The sequence below is a fragment of the Scyliorhinus torazame genome, chromosome 16 (genome assembly GCF_047496885.1).
Source record: "Scyliorhinus torazame isolate Kashiwa2021f chromosome 16, sScyTor2.1, whole genome shotgun sequence".
NCBI lineage: Eukaryota > Metazoa > Chordata > Chondrichthyes > Carcharhiniformes > Scyliorhinidae > Scyliorhinus > Scyliorhinus torazame.
Genome location: NC_092722.1, coordinates 98,913,768 through 98,921,221, shown reverse-complemented (window position 1 = coordinate 98,921,221; position 7,454 = coordinate 98,913,768).

The following is a 7,454-nucleotide window of genomic DNA, read 5'->3' as shown; positions in this document are numbered from 1 at the left end:
CTAACTGACTGGTTGTTGGGTCTTTGATCGATATCTGGTTGAACCTTTTGGTGGTATCATCTGATACCTGGCGACTCTGAAAAGCAGTATCATTATTAATTGGCAACATTATTGGTGACGCTGGTGGGATAGTATCCCACTCATTAAAACGGCAAAATTATTGGCATCTCCGGTGCGATTTGGCAACACTGGTTCTTGTGTACAGACGAAGCTTAACACTAAATCCAGTTCTATAGGCCCTAGACTAAAACGGTCCTTAGTTTGTGATCAGAGTAATTAAACAATGGCCACAGGAGCAAATAAAACAGCATATTTTAAACATCCCTCACCTTGATTGAGCAAAGAAATCCACCAACAAAACATGTAATGCTGAACAACTGTACAAACCCATTAACGGATCAGGATTTAATGACTAGGTTAAAAAGACAAATATATGAATTGGGTGGGAATGGAAGGATGACCTCCGGTTGTGACCATTGAGTGGTCACATACAGGGCTGTTCCTGCTTAACGTCACAGAAAAGGGCTCTTTTCTCACACATCTGGGTGGAATTTTGATGAATAGGCGTAGGTGAATGTTAGAGTAATTTACCCCTGGAATGGTATGTCTCATGATCGCCAGAAAACTGAGAAATTTGGCTGGAAAGTTGAAACAGTCTGGTGCTGCAGCACCAGCCTCTTCCAGCATGCAGGCAGGGGAGGGCCAAGCTGGAAAGACCCAGATACAGGAACTGATTACTTTTATTAAGGAGGAATTCCATAAACAAGAAAGAAATGCGTGAGGATCATGCAACGGCCATTGCAGAAGCTGTGGCACCCCTGAAGAGTACTTTGGAGCAGATAGAGATGTGTTTGGAGGTGCAGGGGTCACAGATTCGGGAGATTGCAGGAGTGATCTCGGACCACAGCAATCGTGTGGTGGCTCTGGAGGCGGAGGTGGGGCTCCTAGGAGACCTTTGTAAGACGTTGAGGGCAAAGATTGAGGAGCATGAAAATGCCACAAGACAACCTGCAAATAGTGGGCCTGTCTGAAGGAGTGGATGGTGCGAGTGCCACGAGGTACGGCTCGAAGATGCTGGTGGCAGAAGGGGTGCTGGATAAGGCACCTGAAGTGGACCGAGCACATAGGGCTCTGAGGCAGAAGCCTAGAGCTGGGGAGCCACCGCAGGCGGTGATTGGGAGGCTCCATAAATTTGTGGAGAAAGAAAATTCTACGGTCAGGGAGAAGCATAACTGCGACTGGGAGGGAAAGAACGTCCGGATGTATCAGGACATTGGAGCAGATTTCAACAAGGCCAAGGCGGTGCTGTACTGACAGATCAGGTTTGGGATGCTCTACCCAGCGAAATTATGGGTGACGTTCGGAGGCCAGGAGTATTATTTCGAGACCCCAGAAGAGGCCGAAGACTTCATTAGGGAGCATAAACTGCGGGAGAACGGAGTGGACAATGCTTGGGAACCAGGGGGCTTGCACTATGTAATGGTCGGGAGCATGTTTGAAGTGGGTGTAGGGATTGGGGGATTTTCGCCTTTTTGGGGGGGGGGGTGGAATCAGCTGAGGAGGCATTTTAGTTTTAGGGTGGGATGTCGGTGCTAACGCCGCTGTGCGAGAATCATGGGTTTGAGCCGGGAGGGGTGGATAGTGTATACAGGAGATGGAGGGAAGTGGGGCAGGTCAAGGTGAGGGGTTTGTATTTGGAGGAAGGGTTTGCCAGTCTGGAGGAGCTAAAGGACAGGGTAGAGCTGCCGAGGGGTAGTGAGTTCAGGTATCTACAGGTTACTGCTGGAGCGACTGCTGCTTCCGGATGTGGAAGGGGAGGGAAGAATTGGGGATATATACACAAGTGGCTGGGGGAGCAGGGAGGCGAAGATTAAGGAAAAATGGGAATGGAGATCAATTGGAGAGTATGGAGTGAGAAACTACAAAGGGTAAACTGGACTCCTCTTGTGCAAGGATGAGCCTGATACAGTTCAAGGTGGTGCACAGGGTACATATGACTCGGGCGAGAATGAGTGGGATCTTTCAGGGAGTAGCAGATGAGTGCCCGAGGTGTGGGCCGATGTCATGGCCTTCGCCTCTCTGCATGGCGACGAATTTTGCTGGAGTGGCGGTCGGCATCACCATCGGGGGTAGCAGCATGGTTGGGTGACCTGTATGACTTCCTGCAGTTGGAGAAGACAAAGTATGAGTTAAGGGGCTCAACAGGGGAGTTCGAGAAACGGTGGGTGATGTTTGTGACCGTGTTTGAGGAGCTGTTCGTCGCAGGAGGTGTTGGAGGAAAATCTGTAGTTGATTGTTGCGAAGACTGTTTCCCGGGATGTTTATTTGCGTAACCTACTTTGACAAGTTTGAATAAAATGCATTTTTTTTTTTTATAAAAAGGGAATGGAAGGATACGGACTCCATAAGTGCATACGGTTTTAGTTTAGGCAGGTGCCATGGTCGGCACATGTTTGGAGGGCCGAAGGGCCTCTTCCTGTGCTGTATTCTTTGAGTTACATATCTGAAGCTGGTGTTTTTAGGGCGTGAACTTGTTGCTCTTGTAAATGATAGGGATGATTTGGGGGGGGGGGGGGGGGGAAGGAGAATCACGAAGAGTAAGTTTAACCCAGACGGTGTAGTAGAAATTCAAACCTGTATCCAGGCTGACTAACCATCATGTGCATCTTCGCCCCAACTGCTTTTTTGTAGGCTAATGGAATGGTTAAAAGACATTCCATAAGTCCAACTGGCAACTTGGTCAAACAGCATGATCCTTCAGCTGTTTCCAATAAACAGAGTGCTAGCTGGTGCTGAAGGTGCAGATTCAGTTGGACATGGTTCCTTTTGCCTGCATTACAAGTCCACACACTGCACCTTTTTTGAATTAAATAAAAAACATAGGGAATCACTGATTCCCTGTCAACCTTCCGGGAGCAGAGACAGCAGACCTGCGAGGGACCCCCCTGTACTGCAGTCACAGTGATTAATATTGGGATCAGGGGTTATGGGGGATGAGAAACATACATTAGCCGAATGGCCCAATTCTGCTCCTATATCTTATGACAGCCGGATCTACAAGGGGCACCCTGTTCTGGAGTCAGACAGACCTGAGGGGGACACCCTGTACTGCGGCAGCAGGCCGAATTTGAAAAAGAAATCCAGAGGTGACGTCACAGGAAAACACCAGTTCATTGGGGATTGTGTTCAAATAGCTTTACAAATTATATATTTTTTCTAGTTAAAGTAGTAGCTCCTTGAATTTTAGTAAGGAACATTAGTTTTTATAAATAAATGAGTCCCCAATTTTTTTCCAAGGGGCAATTTAGCATGGCCGATCCACCTTAACCTGCATATCTTGATTTGGGGGGTGGGGGATGTGCAAACTCTACACGGACAGTGACCGGTCCTCAGTGCCGTGAGGCAGCACTGCTAACCATTGCTGCCTTTGTAAGGAACACTAGCAATAGGGAAGTAAAGTTGAATCAAGTGAAGATAATGAACAAGAGATAAGAGTGGAGCTAGAAGGGTAAAGGAGCAACAGAGTGAGACTGAGATCGGAGTGAGAGTTTGGACCTCCTGAAGTGACGTCACAATTCAAAAGTGACGCAGAGCAAGTGGAAGCAGCTGATTGGGTGGGTGAGTACGGTCAGGTAAGTATTTACTTTTATTGCTTTGTACAGTTTTGGTGATCTAATCAGGGCTTAGTTTTAAGGCCGATTAAATTGAATATCCTAAGAATTGGGCACTTTAAATTAAAACCAGTCCACTTCAGCAAGAAGCTTGCAGAATATCCGGCTTGAATCCGAATGTACGGAACTCACGACAGACTGCGGGGTCATGTCTGGAACAGCCCCTGATAACCCATCAAGTAATTATTGCTCCTACTTAAGATGGATTGGCCTATTGTCCACAGTTCCTGATAACACATCAAGCAATCATCACTCCTCCTAGGGTGGGCTCAGGTGCCCAACAGGTCATCAACTAGACCATTGGGCGCTGAGACTCCATTGGCAGGCCACGGTCAGGTGGAAAAAGAGGTGGGTGACGACAGGGCGATAAAAGTAGGTGTTCCGGCCATCTAGAAAGTGAAGACTTGAAGCGGAGACTCAAAACAGGGACGACCGAGAGCAGACAATGAAGCAAGCAAGCGCCAGCGAGAATGACGAATTGAATCTACAGCATATCAACCTAACTTTACGGGGGGGGGGGGGGGGGGGGAAGAGAAGGAGAAGGGGGGGGAAAGAAGGAGAAGGGGGGGGAAAGAAGGAGAAGGGGGGGGAAAGAAGGAGAAGGGGGGGAAAGGAAGGAGAAGGGGGGGAAAGAAGGAGAAGGGGGGGAAAGAAGGAGAAGGGGGGGGAAAGAAGGAGAAGGGGGGGGAAAGAAGGAGAAGGGGGGGGAAAGAAGGAGAAGGGGGGGGAAAGAAGGAGAAGGGGGGGGAAAGAAGGAGAAGGGGAGGGAAAGAAGGAGAAGGGGGGGAAAGAAGGAGAAGGGGGGGAAAGAAGGAGAAGGGGGGGAAAGAAGGAGAAGGGGGGGGAAAGAAGGAGAAGGGGGGGAAAGAAGGAGAAGGGGGGGGAAAGAAGGAGAAGGGGGGGGAAAGAAGGAGAAGGGGGGGGAAAGAAGGAGAAGGGGGGGGAAAGAAGGAGAAGGGGGGGAAAGAAGGAGAAGGGGGGGGAAAGAAGGAGAAGGGGGGGGAAAGAAGGAGAAGGAGAAGGGGGGGAAAGAAGGAGAAGGGGGGGGAAGAAGGAGAAGGGGGGGGAAAGAAGGAGAAGGGGGGGAAAGAAGGAGAAGGGGGGGGAAAGAAGGAGAAGGGGGGGGAAAGAAGGAGAAGGGGGGGGAAAGAAGGAGAAGGGGGGGGAAAGAAGGAGAAGGGGGGGGAAAGAAGGAGAAGGGGGGGGAAAGAAGGAGAAGGGGGGGAAAAGAAGGAGAAGGAGAAGGGGAAAGAAGGAGAAGGGGGGGAAAGGAAGGAGAAGGAGAAGGGGAAAGAAGGAGAAGGGGGGGAAAGAAGGAGAAGGGGGGGAAAGAAGGAGAAGGGGGGGGAAAGAAGGAGAAGGGGGGGGAAAGAAGGAGAAGGGGGGGAGAAAGAAGGAGAAGGGGGGGAAAGGAGAAGGGGGGGAAAGAAGGAGAAGGGGGGGAAAGAAGGAGAAGGGGGGAAAGAAGGGGAAGGGGGGGAGAGAAGGGGAAGGGGGGGAGAGAAGGGGAAGGGGGGGAGAGAAGGGGAAGGGGGGGAGAGAAGGGGAAGGGGGGGAGAGAAGGGGAAGGGGGGGAGAGAAGGGGAAGGGGGGGAGAGAAGGGGAAGGGGGGGAGAGAAGGGGAAGGGGGGGAGAGAAGGGGAAGGGGGGAGAGAAGGGGAAGGGGGGAGAGAAGGGGAAGGGGGGAGAGAAGGGGAAGGGGGGGGGAAGAGAAGGGGAAGGGAGAGAAGGGGAAGGGGGGGGAAGAAGGAGAAGGGGGGGGAAAGAAGGAGAAGGGGGGGAAAGAAGGAGAAGGGGGGGGAAAGAAGGAGAAGGGGGGGGGAAAGAAGGAGAAGGGGGGGAAAGAAGGAGAAGGGGGGGGAAAGAAGGAGAAGGGGGGGGAAAGAAGGAGAAGGGGGGGGAAAGAAGGAGAAGGGGGGGAAAAGAAGGAGAAGGAGAAGGGGAAAGAAGGAGAAGGGGGGGAAAGGAAGGAGAAGGAGAAGGGGAAAGAAGGAGAAGGGGGGGAAAGAAGGAGAAGGGGGGGAAAGAAGGAGAAGGGGGGGGAAAGAAGGAGAAGGGGGGGGAAAGAAGGAGAAGGGGGGGAGAAAGAAGGAGAAGGGGGGGAAAGGAGAAGGGGGGGAAAGAAGGAGAAGGGGGGGAAAGAAGGAGAAGGGGGGAAAGAAGGGGAAGGGGGGGAGAGAAGGGGAAGGGGGGGAGAGAAGGGGAAGGGGGGGAGAGAAGGGGAAGGGGGGGAGAGAAGGGGAAGGGGGGGAGAGAAGGGGAAGGGGGGGAGAGAAGGGGAAGGGGGGGAGAGAAGGGGAAGGGGGGGAGAGAAGGGGAAGGGGGGGAGAGAAGGGGAAGGGGGGAGAGAAGGGGAAGGGGGGAGAGAAGGGGAAGGGGGGAGAGAAGGGGAAGGGGGGGGGAAGAGAAGGGGAAGGGAGAGAAGGGGAAGGGGGGGGGAGAGAAGGGGAAGGGGGGGGAGAGAAGGGGAAGGGGGGGGAGAGAAGGGGAAGGGGGGGGAGAGAAGGGGAGGGGGGGGGAAGAGAAGGGGAAGGGGGGAGGGAGAGAAGGGGAAGTGGGGGAATGGCCTCTCGGGGAGGGGGGAGAAGGGAAGGAGGGGAAGGGAAGGGGGAGGGAAGGGGAGAATGGCCTCTCAGGGAAAGCAGCATAAAACATAGTGCAGAAGGAGGCCATTTGGCCCATCAAGTCTGCACTGACCCACTTAAGCCCTCACTTCCACCCTATCCCTTTAACCCAATAACCCCTCCTAACCTTTTTGGTCACGAAGGGCAATTTATCATGGCAAGTCTTTGGATTGTGGGAGGAAACCGGAGCACCCAGAGGAAACCCACGCAGACACGGGGAGAACGTGCAGACTCCAGACCCCACACAGACAGTGACCCAGCGGGGAATTAAACCTGGGACCCAGGCGCTGTGAACCCACAGTGCTATCCACTTGTGCTACCGTGCTGCAATAGTTACATTTGTTGCACCAGTCAGCGCTGCTGCACAAGAGTAACGTATAACACCTGCCCCTGTTCACCATGCAAGGGCCTAAAGTGAGGTAGCACTTCACATGCACCTCCTTCAATCTGGTCTATTGCATTTGCTGCTCCCAATATGGTAATTATACAGGGCTTTGGAATAGTGTGCGCAGTTTTGGTCTCCTTTATCAGAGTAAAGATGTTCTTGCTATAGAGACAATATAGTAACTGTTTACCAGATTGATTCCCGGAATGGCAGGACTGACATGCGGGATGCGATTGAATCAGTTAGATTGTATTATCAGGACTTTAGATGAATATGGGGGAAATTGCATAGAAACCTATAACATTTTAACACAATTAGACAGAACCAGGAGTCACACAGTGTAACTGAGGATATGGGGTAGACCATTTAGAACTAAGATGGAGAAATTTCTTCACCCAGAGAATGGTGAGCCTATGAAATTCGCTGCCACAGAAAGCAGTTGAGGACAACATTTCATGATTTCAAGGAATTAAATATAGTTCTTGGGGCAAATGGGATAAAAGGATATGGGGGCAAAAGGCTACAGAGTTGGATGATCAGCCATGATCATAATTTTTTTTCTTTATTCATCCTTGGGATATGTGCGTCACTGGGCTGGGCCAGCATTTGTTACCCATCCCTATTTGCACTTGAACTGAGTGGTTGGCTAGGTATTTCAGTAGGGGGCAGTTAACTGAATCGCTTTGTGAGTCTGGAGTCACATGTAGGCCACACCGGGTAAGAATGACAGATTTCCTACCCTAAAGAACATTAATGAACCAGATGGGTTTTTAC